The 18332-nt window shown below is 40.2% G+C and overlaps 1 protein-coding gene across 2 annotated transcripts in view; it reads right to left on the reverse strand.

Moving 5' to 3' along the window:
- Positions 1-18332, reverse strand: part of Il1rap (interleukin 1 receptor accessory protein) — a 132418-nt gene that overhangs the window by 90075 nt on the left and 24011 nt on the right. The window lies entirely within an intron of this gene.

Below are 18332 nucleotides of genomic sequence, written 5' to 3' on the forward strand. Positions count from 1 at the left end.
ATCTTAGTGATGAATGGAAAGTCTAGAGACCCTGGATTCAGACATAGTCTGCAGTCAACCACACAGAACTTATATCATCAGGAAATATGGAAACCTCCTGCCCTCACTGCTCTTGCTTATCCACTGAAAAGACAAATGGCAAGGCAGTAATCTTTGTGGTCTTTAGCTTTCTAATGACAACCAGCAGGAACTGCCAACTAGCAAGACCATGCTCCTATATTTGGATGTGTGGTCTTTAATGTTGGAGATTTAACGACTCTGAAAAGTACATCTTTTCCTAGTCCTCTGGACCTGCCTGGCCAATGGGAAAATGTCTACAGGGTTATAAATACAGAAATATGGGATGACTCAGAAATTCCAGGCTCATGACTTCTGTCTTCTGATTGATGAAAGCATCCATACAAACGTGTTTGGAGACATCTGGTAAGTTGTTTACATCATAATTCTAGAAAGCAGCAGAGATGGGATTTTTTCTTTAATTTTATTTTTAAACTCTCATCAAGTACAGGGAACCACATCCCTAAAATGGCCAAAAAGAATACTTGACAGTATGACATAAAGCATCAAAATGGGCCTCTTTTAAGAGTACTACATGGAAATAAAGGGTATAAATTGGTATAATCCAAACTACTTAGGCTGTATTGTACATCCTAACACAAAATGCAAATTACTACCTCTATCATTTTTCATAACAACAGACAACCAAAAATTTCTAGTTCCTTTTTCAGCCTATCTCTATAACAAATCATACATGAATTTCTCACAAGAGGAATTACCAAAAAAAAAAAAAAACCATTTTATCTCAACTATCAATTGTCCCTTTCTTTCTGAACAACTGCTTTCCAATCCGCACATCATTATCTTAGGGAAATTTAGTTGTATCCATCTATCACTCATTCATTCAATAAAACACTTTGAGGGCTGGAGAGCTAGCCTGGTGGCACAGCACTCTTCCATAACACATTCAGTACACAGAGCTTGAGCCACAGTACCATCTTCCTCTCAAAAGTATTACAAAATTTTTATTAATAAGTTACAATAATCTAACTGCAGTGTATTCTAGTATGCGTCATGCAGAGCCTTTTATAAGAGTACTTTTCTCCAGTCAATAAACCCACGAAGACCACCTCATTGCCGTCAACTGTGTATAAAATATACACATGCGGACCCAGACTAGAAATATGACTTATCAGACACAGGGTATAGTAGTAAGCTGAGTCTTATGGGAACTTAAAATATGTACCAAAAGAATAAATGGCAGTACAAAGCCAAAAAATGATAAAAGAAAGCAACCTATCAATATGATTGAAGATGAGCAAAGAAAAGATTGCTCCAGCCCAAGACTCTGTGAAGACTAAACAGAGGGTGCTTTCACACTGAGCAAGGACTGGTTGGTTATTAGGAATCAAGGCAGAATGAAAATATGGGGAAATGGGGCTCTTGGAGAAGAATATTCACAGATAAAGAAAATATGAAACATAGATATAAAATAGTCTAATAATGATTCTGTTTGGCTCAAGTAGAGGGTACTAGAAAAAGAACTAGAGATGATTTTATTGGAAATCTGAAAGGGCTGGAGATAGAAAATGCCAACTCTGTGAATGGCATGCTAAAGACATGTGATTTAACTTATAGAGCAAACAAGATAACTGATGTTTTCTGAGTAGAGGAGTGATAAAGTGATATAGGAGTAATCAGCTTGGGCCTTAGAGAAGTCACTCTGCTAGACACAAAATGGAAGAATGGCCACTAAAGGCTGTCTTGGAGTCATTTTGGATCCTGAGTTTGTCATCACAGTAATTGCTCTCCTGCTAGATTTTTTTGTCATTGACACACTTGCTCAGCATGCCACCTATGTCCCCATTCAAGTCATTAATAAAAGTAATTAATAATTCTGCATCAATCCTTGTCAGCAACAGCAATAAGATACTGCACTGCAGATTCAGAGCACAGCAGTTTCAGCCCCACTGCTCAGCACTATTAAAGTATTCTGGCCTTCCTCATTGCTTTACACACACACACACACACACACACTTCGGATTTTACCAATTTCCTGTTTATAAGTTGCTAAATTTCTAGAGCAACACGTAGAAGACATTCTAATTAGTGTGATTGAGGACCTTAATTGATATTCCCAAGAGTTACTGGATTATGCAGGATGGCGCAAAGTCAGGTCACCAACAGAGAGCTAATCCAATGATAACCTTTGTTCAAACACAAATCCAGGGTCAACCTTGCCCTGTGATGAATAAAACATCAAGCCTACAAAACAGAAATTGGATTGTGCAGCATGTTTTGACAAGCTAAAGGTACCAAGGTTATGGGAGATGGCTGACTGGCCTGAACCCTTTTAAAAGGTGATAGTTCATTTAATACTGACTCACATTCAACCTTGGAATTTTGTTATTGGGAAAAAAAGGAATACACTTTCAGTTGTTGTTTCTTACAGTAAAGGGGCATTGAATCAGAGTTGGAGAAACTGGCAGAAGGCAGGGAGGGGGACTGTCTACTAATGCAAGAGCTCACAGTGTTTGAATTATAGTTAGCTTTACCTAACTGTGGTGGTGTCTCGTGGATCCTGCTCTTGCTTCAGATAATAGAGACCTACATATATTTCTGGACAGCCTTTCCTTTTACTCATTTCATTTTCTATCATAGTCCCCAGCCCTTTTGTATCAGTACTTCTCTGGTATTCAATGACATTGATTCTTAACATACCAACTTGGATGCATATATCACTTAGCAAGCAGTTTCAAATGCATGTTTAATTCTACATAGGCTTAAAAATGTTATTGAGGATTTACTTTCTGCTCACCACTTTTATACCTACTTCTGTATGAGAAACCTTTCATTGGCCATATTCTCTGGGCCTAATAAGCTTCTGGATCTCCTAGGCTTTGAGTTAGCCATCACAGATTCTCTCCCTGAACCAGCATTCCATGATGTGTTGCCTCAATGCTGTTTGTCACAAATTTGCTTAGTTTTCCTTTTGCACAATGGCAGTTCCCCGAGCCACAGAGTGATGTTTTTTTTTGTGTGTTCTGACTCTGTCTATAACTGTATGCTCACAGAATGGTCACTCTTTAAAGTTCACCAGGATGGCCGGACTCAGACCTTCAGCCTGGCCTTCATCAGTTTTCCTACCCAGAAATCTTACTGTGTCTCCTATAAGGTCTTTCTGTAAACTGGATAAGCCTCCTGTGGCTATTAATTTGATTTTACTTGCTTCATTTCTGTCCTTTGTAATGATTTATCCATGGAAAACTTGGCCATTACCACCAAAGCACAAATCTTAGATGGCCAAACCTACGCAAGGTGAATACTACTACCAAACCACTTCCCTCAGGCCTAAGCTATGTTCATAAGTTCATCTATGTTTTCCCTTTCCATTCTTTAGGTTTACCATTAACACACAACTAAGAGATGACAAGCAAACTTCCATCTCATTTTATAAAAAAGGATAATGATGTTTATTAAGGAATGAAGACTGGTTTTCATCCATGGATTTTTTTTTTGACCCAGAAGAGGATCTCTGTGAGACAATTTCATGAGCCAATATTCATCACTAAGCAAACTTTCAAACAAACTAACATGAAAGGCACTAATTATAGGTACTAAGAAAGAAGTGTGCTCTGCCCTGTCCTTCTTAGGAACAAAGCTACAGCACATGAGTGCAATAAAGAACAGCCTTCTAAGGACTCTAAAATACCAACAACTGAGTAATCTATTTAAATACATAGAGGATATTCACCCAGATAAGTCATATCATGTGTGAGCAGTCAAATCATAGAATCTTTAAAGGAAATGAGAGGACAGTCCTTATCCATAGGGTCCAACCAGACATAAAAACAGGGAATTAAAGGGGGAAATCTTCAAAAGTGAGGAATATAGTTCTAAATAATTTGTGGGTAAAAAGAAAATCTCCAAGAGAGATTAAAAATTAGTTTGACATATCATACCAACTATGTGCTTAGAAAATAATTTGTTGTATTAATGACATTGTTCTAGAAAGAATAGTATAAAGTGAGCAGTTTAAGATCTAGCAACAAAGAGACAAATAAACTAAGAAAACAAAACACAAAACAAACAAGAAATCATAACAAGTAGAGATCAAAGAATTTTAAATGAGTAAAAGTGGGGAAAAAAAGTAAAATGGGTTTTCTGAAAAGAAGGAAGAAACTGATATATCTCTGGGCAAGTAAAGCAAGAAGAGAAAGAACACACATAATACAGGAATGAAAGAAAAGATATGTCTACTGACTCCTGAGACATTAAACATACAAGCTAACGCTATAAACTTGGGTATACAAATTCCATAACATAGATGGAAAGGACAAATATCTTGAAAGATACAAACTTACAGCATTCAGCTAAAATGAAATGCAACCTGATTAGTCCTTCAAACACTGTGGATATGAAAATGTATTCATCTCTAGAGCTTTGAGAGGAACACAGCCTTGATCACACCTAGATGCCAATCTTACAAGAGTGAAAAACAGAAACAAGTGCATTGCTCTGTCTCTGTCTTTCTGGCTCACAGAAACTGTGTAGCACATTGGCGTGTTGTAGTTGTCGCTTTGTTTATCTATTTGTGTCCAGAGTTTTCCTTTCTGTATTATTAATGCTTTAAGAACCTCTTTTGATCATATTCAATACCGTCTTCTCCCAACTCCTCCCAGATGATCTATCCCCCAACTTCATGTCCTTTATCTTTTTTTATTAACGTTTGCTGTTTTAATGAAGTATCTACTCTAATTTCTGCCACCCATATGCTCCTGGGTGTGGGACCATCCACTAGAGCCTGGATCATGGTCAATCTACTATGATCAAGGATGAAGGAAAACTGACTCCTCCCCAGAACCCATTAACTGTCCGTAGCTTCTCAGGGGCAGGGGCTCATGAATTCCTTGCTCCTCTTTGCTAGACTGTTGGTCGGCTTGATCATGTGCAGACATCCAAAGCGACTGTAAGTTCTTGAGTACAGCAGTCCTGTCACATTCATAAGATACTGTTTCAGTCTGGCCTCCTCAACCTCACACTCTTACAATCTTTCATTGAGAAGACATTGGTTTTGTCCATTCTAATGGACAGGTTTAGTTAATTCCAACCAAAATGTCAGAAAGATAGCTTTATATATAGATAGATGATTTACATGGAAGAAAGGAGCAGGGCCCTGTAATAGAAAACAAACTTTTAAAATAATAATAAAGTTGGAGGCATCACACAGTAAACAACCTAGCCTTGAAATATTAAGGCTTTGAATAATAAAAAAAAACTTTACCAAAAACAATATGCAGTAGGCAAATAAACACAACAAAGGATGTTCAAGATCACTGCCCTTTAGAGGAACGTAAATTAAAATCACAATAAATTAAAACTACTACAACAACTTGTCAAAATAGATAATATACAAATAAAAATAAAACTGAAAATACCTAGGGCTGAAAAAGATATGAAGTAACTCGAAGTGTCCTGCTGGTGGAGATCAGACTATAAAACAGTATGGAAGACTCTTGTAAAGTTAAAGAACAATCCTGCTATATGACTCCACACATTCTCACTCTCAGATCTTTCCTCTTTTAGAAATAAAAACTATGCACATACACACACACACACATACACACACACACACACACACACACACACACACACATCCCTTTACATGAAAATTTGTAGCTCACTATTAATTGCTTAAAACTGCAAACAATTCAAATGTCACTCAATACATTAACTGATTGACAAGCTTTGGAGAATACAGAAAAAGAATACTATTCAGTAATCCTAAATAATGAGCATTAGTTAGTATATGGTAAGGAACTTGGGTGAACTTCAAAGGAATTCTGTTAAATGTAAGAAGCCATTCTGAATGGGCTATACACGGCATGATTCTATTTCCATAAGATTCTCAAAAGGATAGAACTGGTGTGACCGGGACCAGATATTGAGGGTTGGGGTGGTAGAACAGTGTATCTGTAAAGGAGCTGTTTAGTGGCATGGATCACTTGAACATCCTGGCTGTGACAATGGCTCTGGGGCCCAGGACACAAGCTAAAATCCATTGTCTTGGTTTCATTCCCATCCCTGAGATAAAATGCCCTGACAGTGAGCCATGTAAGGAAAAAAGAGTCCATTTGGGCTCATAGTTTGAGCTTATAGTCCATCACTGCAGGGAAGTGGAGGCATTAGGAACTTCAAGAAGCTAGTCATATTACATCTGCAGTCATGACCAGAAAATGTTGAATACGTGCTCAGTTTGTCTTGTCCACTTTACATCGTCCAGAATTTCCTGCCAAAAAAATGGCCCCCATCCACACATATGATAAGTCTTCCCACACTGATTAACTTAATAAGTATAATCTCCTGGGCCTCAGTGGCTAAAGGCAGTTGCCACTTGATGATAGGAACCTGGCCACTTGAGTTCAAGCTCCAGCACAAACACAGGTGTGGAAAGGGAGGACTGACTCCACAAAGTTGCCCTCTGACATACACACACACACACACACACACACACACACACACACACACATCGTGGCACATAAGCCCACACATTAATCTATACACACACACAAATAATAAACATAATACATTTGAAAAAAAATACAACCCCTTACAGACATTCTCAGAGGCTAACCTTAAACATGGCAATCCTTCATAGGCATAGCCAGAGTCCTGCCCCCAAGTTTGAAGTTGACAATTAATGGTAATCATCCTATGCACAAAACTGTGCTTAAAAACAGGTCAATTTTATTATATACCTATTAAATATACTTCAAGTTATATGATTCTTCTTTTAAAAACTGATAAATTAGTTGTGAGGTCTTAATAAAAGCTGTTTTAACCTAAATATATTGGTTTCTATTTTCAACATTCACTTTCAAAATAACAGTGCTGTCATTAAGCACTGAATGTTCCAGAAAAGTTCAGCAGTAGATGTAAAGAGAGATCAATGAACTGTCCTCAACTTGAAGCTCACCAAAGCCAGTGCTGCTAACCTTTCCTGATGAAACATCAGGGTCAAAGTTCTTACCAGAAAATACTAGCACACTCTAGGACATCGCTTTCCCCACAGTTTCAAAACACTGGGAACTTTGAGAGGACAGATATAATGCACCACCTGCCATCTTCTGAAGCTTGGAATAGAATATGAGCAGAAGGCCTTCATGTTGGGCTTTCATGTTTTGAATAACAACGTGTTCTGAGAGGTGAGGGAGGACATATCACCATGAGGGCTCATCTCTTTCACACAGAGTAGAAGCAGGCTTGCAGTGAGTGGAGGTGAAAGAGGAGTTTAATAGAACGCTGGACCTGGGCTTGCAGGCTTGACTGCACGACCCTGGACACCCTGAGAAGAGAGGTGAGGTGCAAACACCTGATGAAAGGTGTCCACTTCAGAAGAATGGGAACCTGCTCTTTCTCCAGAACCACTTTCAGACTGGACTGCTACAAGTTCACGGACACTTTCAAGCAAAGGTGGGAGTGCTTTATGGGCTTTCTCTCCAGTATGTAGACACTCCACACTCAAAATTCATATTAGGGACGCTTAGGTTGGCAGATGACAAACACTGACATTTTACCTCATCATTTGTTGAGGGATATCTTTGCGTGTTCTTGTGGAGAACTTAGCATTGTCCAAGCAGATACATAGTTGTCAGCAAATACTGGCAAGCATGAGATAACATGGGCAATACTTGGAATCATGGAGTCATCTACCTAGGTCTATAACATACGCTACCTTGAATATTGTTTGCAAAGAAGAACTCAAGTTACCAGGGCCTCACTCAATCAACCACTGATGCAATGCTCTATTTCTTGTTCTTGGGTGTACCGGGCCCAAGTTTAGTGTAGTGTTTCTAAAATATTTCAAAGGAGATGGTCAAGGTTCAGACTGAACATTTCAACATGCAGAAACCCCAAGGCTGTGATGGTATTCTCTACAATGAAATTTGAACTTGGGGAAAAAAATATGTTAATAAAACATGGCGGGGGGTGCGGGGGCTTTCTAGTTACAGACATTTAAACATCAAACACTACAAACATCTTTTATTATGAAATAAGTTCGTTTTACTTATCTTTGAAAGGAGTCTATGGTCTAGCATTTCTTCTAATGCACTCAGCAAATGTTTATGAAGAACAAGGGAGAATAGATGTTGTCCTGTCCTTACGAAAGGTGTAATTCTACCACAAACAGAAGCTCACAGGATGGAAATCTCCTGCATCAAGCATTTCTAATCATGAGCACATAGAGGGGAGAAATCAACTCACTTGGGTACTATGATGCCACCTGAAGTTCAAGTAGGGAATTAGGTGGAATTATCCCCACCACTGACACCGAGCAGTCATGTCACCTTAGGACTAACAGCCAATCACTTCCTGGTTAGGAAATTAATTATTTTTCCCAGTGTAGAAAGCTTCTCGGCCATCTGAGGTTTCTGCTACTTAAATTTCATGCCAAGACATGACTACCAATAACCTCTCTAATTCAAAGGAATGGTGTATGGAACACGGTCCTGCCTGTGGAACTCTCCAAAGAGAGGCACCTCTACAAACCATTGCAAGAGGCCGAAGCAGCAAAAGGTGGCCACATTTTCATCGATATGTGCTGAAAAGACTACACAGTCTCCCCTTTCAGTCTACATCACCATGCTCTCTTCAAGTCAAAGAGCTATTTATTGAGTGCCTATTTCAAAAACTTTACAGACATAAACACAGTGATGGTTAACATTGCTTATCAACTTGACAAGGTCTAGATTCATCCAGGTGACAAAACACTTGGCATGTTTGCAACAGGGTTTTGAGATTGGATATACGTGAGAAGATCTACCCTAAATGTGAGCAGTGCTATCCCACTGGCCCATGAGCCAGGGTCCCGAACTGAACTGAATAAGGAGATAGCATGGGGAACATCTACATTTCATTTTCCTCGGCTTTCCTGATTACAGATTCAATGTTACCAACCGCCTCAGGCTTCCTTCACCCAGACAGACCATGTCCTAAAACTGTGGGCCAAAATTAATCTTCCCTTCCTTGAGTTACAATTGTCAGGCATTTTGCCACATCAGTAAGAAATAAGAAGTATACTGCTGCTATGATGAGGAACCTTGCAGCTTGGGAACAAAGAGACATACAGAAAGAAATGGAAAGAAAGGGGGAAATGTAAGTAAAATAACAAGAAAGTAAATGTCCAACTTCATTACAAATGCCACCAAAGTCATGTTGAAATCTATGAGACACCTTTTAGTGAATACCTTGAAAGACTGTCAAGCAAAACTTTAAAAAAAATATGTTTGGAGAGTACTATACCACAGCTCTCATGAAGGTTCATGACTCCTAATGGCATTTTAATGTCTTGACACAATCTGTTAAGTAAATATCATGGTTAGCTTTGTTTAATAAAATATTACCCAAGCTTATTTGACCATGAACTTCTTCATATGTAAAATGCCTATCTGGGTCTCAGTGGAAATACAGACAGAGACAATAAAACTTCAAACTGTGGAAGGAAGGGAGATGCCAAGCCATAATTTATAGATCGATGCTAGCTCCTGAAGACACAGCTGCCTTCCCACTTGATGCTGAAATGAAATGAATCTAATCGTCCTCAGTTTCGTGCGTGCCTCTCCATGCCTCTTCGACCTTTCCCTGTTCCTTTTCTAGAAATAAACTGTCCTCTTTCTAAAAGCTCTGAGTAGGTGTTTGGACTTCCCAGAGTGCTTCATGATAGTTCCGCCCTGGTCCAATTTGTTCAAGTTTTCATCTTTCAAACTGGGGATCCAGAGGAACATTTTTCAGGACAATCAACTTCTGCTTTAATTTCTCATTGGTCACTTTTGTGTGGCCTTGGATATGTTATACAAGTACTGCAAACCCTGGTATCCTTATCAATAACACCGGATAGCAATCTTTACTTTTAAGACTACTATATGATTGTGTTAATCTTCATGAAATAGTCTCGTAAATGGTGAGACATCAATATGCTATTTTGTACACCTATCCACGGGTTCATCCTGAGTTGTCAGTCTCCTAGAGAATCCTATGATCCTTGAGAATCCTCAAGATTGTCCATCTAAGCTGGGTGGTGGTGGTGCATGCCTTTAATCCCAGCACTCGGGAGGCAGAGCCAGGACAGGCACCAAAACTACACAGAGAAACCCTGTCTCAAAAAAAAAGAAAAAAAGAAAAGAAAGAAAGAAAGAAAGAAAGAAAGGAAGGAAGAAAAGAAAAAAAGAAAAAGATCGTCTGTCTATGGAATAAACCTGTCCATAGCAACCACACTTGAATGGACCTTGGAAGTAATGTGCATCATCCTTTCACATGGCACTTGCCTATAGTGTTTCCACAGCAACTATACTTGAATGGAGGTGGGAAGTCAATGTGCATCATCCTTTCATATAGGACTTCCCTATAGTGTTTTCCTATCAAAACAATGACTAGTTTGCTAGAGACAATTCATCAAGCTAAACCCTCACCTGCCCTCTAGTCCATTGCCTGGGGGCCCTAGACAGGCCTCCCTTATTCTGTCAAATCCAGTAACACCAAGGGATACACCATCCTCAATTACAAGAGAGAACATGGAACAATCTGGATCCCAGTTCTGACAGTCACTACTCTGTGACCTTGGTGATGAATTTATTGTCTATGTGTCTCAGCTTCTATGATGAGCTTTATTAGGAAGAGTTAAAGTCAAGAGTTAAGTCGGAACCTTCAGGGAGGACTTAGCATATTCCAGGCTGACATGGTGCCAACTGGGAAGCAAGGCACCTTCTATGCTCATATTGTCAGGCCACTGGAGAAAACAGTCTGCTCAGCATCCTCCCCATCCGTATCCCCAGTCCTGTCCCTGAAATGCAAAAGTAACATTCCTTATCTCGATACAAACTTGCAGAAGGCAATTTTAAAGAGGGTGAGAATAGCAAGGTTTAAAGAGGGTACCCTGTCTCTGTGTCTAAAGTGTTAAAGAAACTCTGCTTCTGAACTAACACTGAGGAGGTCTGTGTCCCCAGTGAGGAAATTCTATGGCTTCTTTCACTAGGTTTTGGACACCAGGACCATCCTGACAGATGGCAATGTACACCCACCAGTCCCAGAGTCTGGGCTGTGACCTCAGTCCACCAGATCACACTGAAAGGGAGGAAGAGGGGCTTCCTCATAACATTTCATTTCTTATGCATTGGATATCTGGTGAGCTTACTGCATATGAAGTAATGCCATGCAATCTCCTTATATAATAGTGAAAATCAGCTGGAATTTTACAATGTTGTCATCTAATGATCTATTAACCACTAAAGCCTCCAGTGACACAAATTTCAAAAGTTGTGCCTTACCTTCACCATACAGCTACTTAACAAAAAAAATTCACTGGCCTCCCTCACAGAGAGGTATCCAAGCAGTGTTAAATGTGAGGTTTTAAACAACTTTGAGAAGCAAATTGCACAGAAGGACAGAACATGTACAAGATGAGCATTTTGTGGCTATACCATAATACTGCCGGGGGTGGGGCCTATTTTCCAGTGCAGAACTGATTGCTAGTATAACTGAGTACCCACAATGTGGAGTTCCTATGTTAAATGCTAAGGAAAGCAGAGATCTTACAGAGATCTTATCAGATCTCAGGCACCTGGGAGCTTGAGCTAACATCCTAGCAGAGAGAATCTCCACCTTAAATATGACTGATTATAATTGATTAAAATTGACTGTAATTGGTTATAATCAACCACAAAACTGGGAGATTAAAGTTCCTACTTTATGTGTTTATTGATGGAATTATACCAGTTAATGTATATATTATATATAAATATATAGAGTGTCCAAAAGAGTATTTGCTATCAGTCCTTAAGTGACATTTAACTACATTTTCTTATGCTATTAGTAAGTACATAATCAGTGCAGGGAACACTCTTGCATGCTGTAAGGAAGGCATTACCTGCATTTTAATAGGCTAGGGAGACTGGGACTTGTTTGTTGGATGATAGAAAGGTATTTTAACCCAGAGACAAAGTGGTGGAAGCTTCCTTGGAGATGGAATTCAACTGGACTCTGAAAGCAGGTAGCACACTGAAAATACAGCTGTGTATAAACAAAGGCATTCCAGACAAAACTATAACCCAAAACATGCCATATTCTACCAATGATCCTAGAAGGCAAAGGAAAATGTACTGAAATGCTAATTAAATGCATCTAATCTTGCAGGCATGTGAATGGGGAGTGGGAATTTTGTTCTGTATACTCCAAGGACAGGCACTCCTTGGAGCTGCCACTCATATCAAGGCTCAGTTACTACATTCTGCTCCAGGTAACAATACAATTGCTTATAGGAGTTGACAGGACATTTCTCAAACCATGGGGCCATAGAAGTCACTTTTATCAGGACAAAACTAACCATCTACAAGAGGAATCCCTTCCCATTAACACAAAAGAGTAGTTTTAGAACACTTTGTCTTGCATCGTTTTCTTCATACAGAAACACATTTAAATCCCTTCAGACTTCCAAGAGACTGTCATTTAATATTGAGCTTCTTCTACAGAACTAGTGATTTCCCCCAAGTTCCACTAATGATAAATGGGGAAGCCTGTGCTCAAACCCAAATACCTTGACACGAAAGCTTGTGATCTTTCAGTCTACAGGAATGTTCCCTATTTGCTCTCGTAATTACTTTAAAAGTTGGTATTGAAGGCAGGAAGTCACAAAGACACCATTTTCAACTGGAATTTGAATGTCTGCCTTCTGCTTAGCAAACAATGTTAGCATTCATCATGTCCCAAGGAAAATCCCATGTTGCTTCATGCCATTGATTTGACACTGTCTCCAACAAAAGGACCTGCATGCCTGCCATGGCCCTGGGAATTTTAAACAAGAAGTCAATGAGAGATGCTGGTAAGTGGTCTGTAATTGTCTTGGGGCAGAGGAAACCTTGCTGGAATAACAATCATATCAATATGCTGGCTACATGAATGATCCTGCCGTGAATTACAACAAGGTACTTACACTCCAAACCTAGGGTGGCAGATCTGCATAATTAATCTCACTCTGCCATAACCCCACAGGTTCAGCAGCATTGGCATTCCACAGTCAAAATTAATGTCTTATTATTTCTCTCCTCTTTGGTGATTCTTTGCATGCATGAAAATAATATCACATGTAGGAAAATAGTATCAGATGTAGCAGCTCCATTAACACAGACAAGGTGTTAAAGGTTCATTGAGCTACATTCATTAAATATACCCTTGTGTAAATCCAAGCAGAAAGACACAGGACCAATTCAATATATATATATATATATATATATATATATATATATATATATATATATATATATTCCTAATGAATACAGCTACTAAAGTTTGAATACTTCAAATGTTACTTTTAAATTGCTATAGAGCTTCTGAGGGTCACATACTGTCCAGCGTAGGCTTCTATGGAATGACTTCTGGTAGGTCATATATCAGGGTTGTGCCTACATTTTAGGTATGTACTAGACTACATATACATCATAGGTGAAGTCTTAAGAAGCTATCTTTTTCTGCAGGACTTCTTGGGGCCTTTTAAAATGCTAATGCATATTATGAAACTAAATTGCTTAGGAATGAATCATAGTATTCTTCAATTGTAACTGACTGTAAAGATTCCCTTTTTATAATATCTCCAAACATTAGGGTCCTTGGCAGAGTTTAGAAATGCTGACTGGCCTTCCTTTAGAAAAACTGAGGTTTTTGACTCAGCTTAGAACAACCCCAAAATTGAGCAAGATTCAGAAGTACCTATAAATTCTTCTATGAGGTACAAAACTAGTTTATTTTATTTTTGCAGGGGGAGGAGATTAAAGTAAGGGTCATGAATTCTTAATGGTGAAAACAAAAACAAAAGAGAACTGCAAGTCGATTTTATCATTTGCAAAATCATTTCTAACGCAAGCTCAGGAAGGAAGAAGGGCAAAATTAACAGCGAGCCTGAGACCCAAGCCATGATGGTAGGAGTAGGGATGATGCTGTGCTTTGTTGGGAGAAGGTATGATGCTGTGCTTTGTTGGGAGTAGGTATGATGCTGTGCTTTGTTGGGAGAAGGTATGACGCTGTGCTTTGTCAGTAGAACTGGGTGCAGGGGACTAGATTCCAGTTCTGGCATGTGGATACTGAAAAGCCACTACCAAATCCAAACACAAACAAGAGAGTCTGGAAGACAGAAGGGAGCCATTATTCTCCCAGGTCTCTCAGTGCATGGTGGGAAACCCAGGTGGCCCTAACATGTGCTGGAAAAACTAAAAGGTACCACTTTTTGTAATTGTCATGCCATTTCTGAAAAACAGAAAGAAACTGGGTTTATTAATTGGGCTGATCTATAATCCAATAGTTTTCACATGCAAATATTCTCTCCATCTAGGAGAGCAGGAAAAACAGACTAAAATCTTGCTCTCTAAATCCAGAGAAAGAGATATTTATCACACCACAAGAGGGAAGTTTGTAGAAGTCTTAGGTAAGGCATCAGGTGTCATGCGGACACCTGTGAAAGCTGACTGATGACAAAGTCCAAAGCAATTTTTCCCACACAGAATATCACAATGCTCTTTCCCTGGTGTCCTTCATATGACATTCCAGATCCTCCAAGTCTTGGCAAGAACTCTTTCCAATTCTTTTCCAAAGCACTCTTCAGCCCCGGTTTCTACCGCAGGTACACGTACAGACGGTGCCATATGTCACCCTGTACCTCCGTCCCCCCTGTAATGGGTTCTTCTGTCAAGAATGCCCTTCACTCTCCTCTTCACATGGACAGATGCAATCAGTCCTTCAAGGACCAGTATCAAAACTAGACCTCTCAAGAGGTGCCCTGTTACTATCTATAGATTGTTATTTCTTCCTTCTTCTTGTACCTTATGCTGTGCTTCCCTTATAGCCCCAGAAATGTAATGTTTTTGCTGCACCACAACGAAGTATGCATGCTTTCAGACTCTTGGAGAGGGTTCAGTTCTCTGTCATGGTTGTCTCCTGATGTCTAGCATGAAGCCTGGTCCATACGGAATATTTGGGTTTGTAGCTGGAAGTTTTCCTGTGTCCCGCCTGATTCTGAGGTTCCGCAGCTGCTTATAAAATAACCACTCAGAGGCTTATATTAATTACCAACTGTATGGCCTATGGCTGGCTTCTTTCTAGCTAGCTCTTTCATCTTAAATTAACCCATTTCTATTAATCTATGTTTTGCCATGTAGCCGTGGCGTTACCAGACTGCTGACATCTTGTTGCTCCTTAGGCAGGCAACTTGCTTCTCCCCTTACTCTCCTTTCTCCTTTCACTATCTCTCTTGGATTTTCCCATCTGGCTCCATGCTGCCCTGCCATAGGCCAATGCACCTTCATTTATCAACCAATCAGAGCAACACATATTCACAGCATACAGAAAGACATCCCACATCTTGGGCTATTGATCTGATGACTCGTCATCTGCATACAGTAGTTCTTCAGGTTGTTCCTCAGTACAGAAAAATGTTGTAATCCTTTAGTTTGTTTTTGACATCTTTAGCATGTATACATTAATTTATTCCCCTGGGACCTGCTCAGGAAACTGCACTCAACAACATACTGTTGGGTTGTTAGCTGTCTTCAACAGAATGCACCTTGGTTATACTTCAAAATTCACACCTTGGCATTTATCATGTGCATGATGACACTGTGTAAGAGTCACTCAAAGAGCTCTTGTCTCACTGTACACACAAGGAACTCCTGGGATTAGGCCCTGGATATTGCTTAATTTGGATTTATGGTGTTTCATTCAACATTACTGCAGCTTATTATCTTTGGGCTGGGGTGAAATCTCCTGAGCATGCTCACATTGGGCAGAGAGGAGACACTTCCCTCCATCCTGCGTGTTTCAGTGGGTGACTGCTTCTAACTGTTGTTCAGCCTGCCAGAGGATTTAAGAAAGGAGCTAAACTTCAGAAAAGAGGAGACTCTATCTGAAACTCCATGAACTCCTTCAAGCTGTCCCCCAAATTCTGTAGAGGTCAAGAAAAATGGAAAGCAAAGGGTCGGGAGATTGTGGACCCACTAAGGGGCGACCTGTAGAAGACAGAACCCAAGGTCACAGGACTTGGGGAATAAATACTTTCCCATTGCTACTGCATGCCTCACTGCCTTGCTGAGCAGAAATAACTCATGCTATGACAGAGTACAGAGATTCTTTTCATGTCTCATACCACTTGATATTCACACAGCTCATTCAGAAGAGAATATTATAATTTTCCTGTTTTACAGATGATGAAATTAGGTGCAAAAAGGTGAAGTGTCTAATTCAGGATATCACAGCGATCAAACAGTAGAGCTTGGCTTTAAGTAAGGTTCCATGAGGCCAGGAGATTGTCGGCCCTGGGTCTTCACCTTGCTCTCCTCGGTGCCCACTGCAGGCTCTAAACCTAACACATAAAGGAAGTGACTGATATTACTTTCCTACATTTCACAAAATATTCCAATGGACCAATTAAAAAAAGACAAAGATTCACTGGAGAGAGGGTCATAGAAACTGCCAAGTCTATGTTAGCAAAATGACCAAATTATAAGGAAAAATAAATTTCAGGAGGAAAGCTTTTCAGTTCCTTTCCAGTAATGGAGTAGCAGAGATGAGACGCCTCTGAGTGGGTGCACGGGCTTGCACTACTGGTAATTAGGGTGGCATCACCCCCACAAGTGGGGGCAAGACGTGCAACTACTTCAGACTTCTTTTTTTCAGCTTATCAAGAAGGCACCTTTGCCTTTCAAATCCAGAGAAACAGAACCTTCTACTTACTGCCCACGGGCTGGATATGGAAATCTGGAGGGCACTTCTTAACAGAAAATTTGAAATGTTAAAAACAGTGGTTGCTAGGGGCTGAAAGGGTGGAGAATGGGAAGTTGGTTTTATGGTGGGTACAGTTTCGATTGGCAAAGATGACACACCTCTGGAGATGGATTGTGCTAGATGGAGCAGACAGAGTTTCAGGACTGCACCAATGTCCCTACCGCTACAGAACGGCAGACTTAGAAAAATAGTTTAAACTGGTAATTAGCATATTCATATCATTTATCAAAAACAGTAATAATTTTAAAATGCTTATGAAATAAAAAAATCAGATTTCATCATGGAGACATGAACCAAAGATAAGGGCCTGGGAGATAAATGGCAGCCAGTGAAGAGATTTCCACTCATCCTAGATCAGTTCCTTTTGCTGTGATAAAACACCAGGACCAATGCCACCTTGGGAGGACAGGGTATATTTTTCAGACTAGAGGCCATCATGAAGGGTAGTCAATGCAAGAACCTTGTAGGCAGGAACTGAAGCAAAGCGCATGAAGAACCATGGCTTACTAGTTTGTTCTCCATGGCTCACTCAGTCTGATTTTTCTTAAATACCCAAGGACCACCTGGCCAGGGGTGACACAGTCATTTCTCAAGAAAATGCCTCCCAGACTTGCCAACAGGCCAGTCTGATGGAGGCGATCTCTCAATGGAGTTTCCCTCTTCCCAGATGACTCCAGCTTGTACTAAGTAGACAAAAAACTAACCAGCACATCACCCAACCATGAAGACCTGAATTCAGTCTCCTAGCAACCAGGTTGGCATACACTGCAATCCCAGCAATGAGAGGCAGCAAAGCTGACCCCTCCTGGAACTTGTTGGCAGTCTGCCTTGTCCTACCGGACTATCCTGTTAGCCAAATGGCTACAATTGTCATGAGTTCAGTTGGGCCTGCTTGCCACGAGCCTGCTGGACTCGTTGACTCAATTTTCTCTGGCAGAAGGAGGGAATAGGGAGGATCACAGGACCATCACTGGAGTGTCCAGCCACTCCTCTCAACCATTTTAATGCACTACTGCACGAGCTGCATGTGGCTTTGGGAATGGAGCCTACAGGCAGGAAAGGACTGGGGAGAGAGGGCTACATCCACAAGGCCATGGAGAAATCATCAGACCATCCAGTGTAGCTGCTCTAAGGCCCCCCTCCCTAATAAACTAATAAAAATAAAGTGAACTTTGGCGAAATCGTATGTTGATCTGTCACTGGGACCTTAGAAGTATACATCGCTTTTGTCTCTCCTAGGGAAGGAATCGTAACACCACCGCAGTCAAGTTGGCGAGATCCAGGACCCAATAAAAGACCCTCCCTGATTGAAGAAAATACTTGATGTTGACCTCTGGCTTTCACATGAATGTGCACACATATGAATTCACACTCGAGTATGTATGTACACACACACCCACCATACATGCATGTATATGCACATACCCTTCAAAAAAAGTTGAAGATCACTTTCAAGCAAATCTTTGACTAATCTGAAACTAAGGGAAAAAAATCGAGATACCAGTTCTGAACTA

The sequence above is a fragment of the Peromyscus eremicus genome, chromosome 12 (assembly GCF_949786415.1).
Source record: "Peromyscus eremicus chromosome 12, PerEre_H2_v1, whole genome shotgun sequence".
Taxonomy (NCBI): Eukaryota; Metazoa; Chordata; class Mammalia; order Rodentia; family Cricetidae; genus Peromyscus; species Peromyscus eremicus.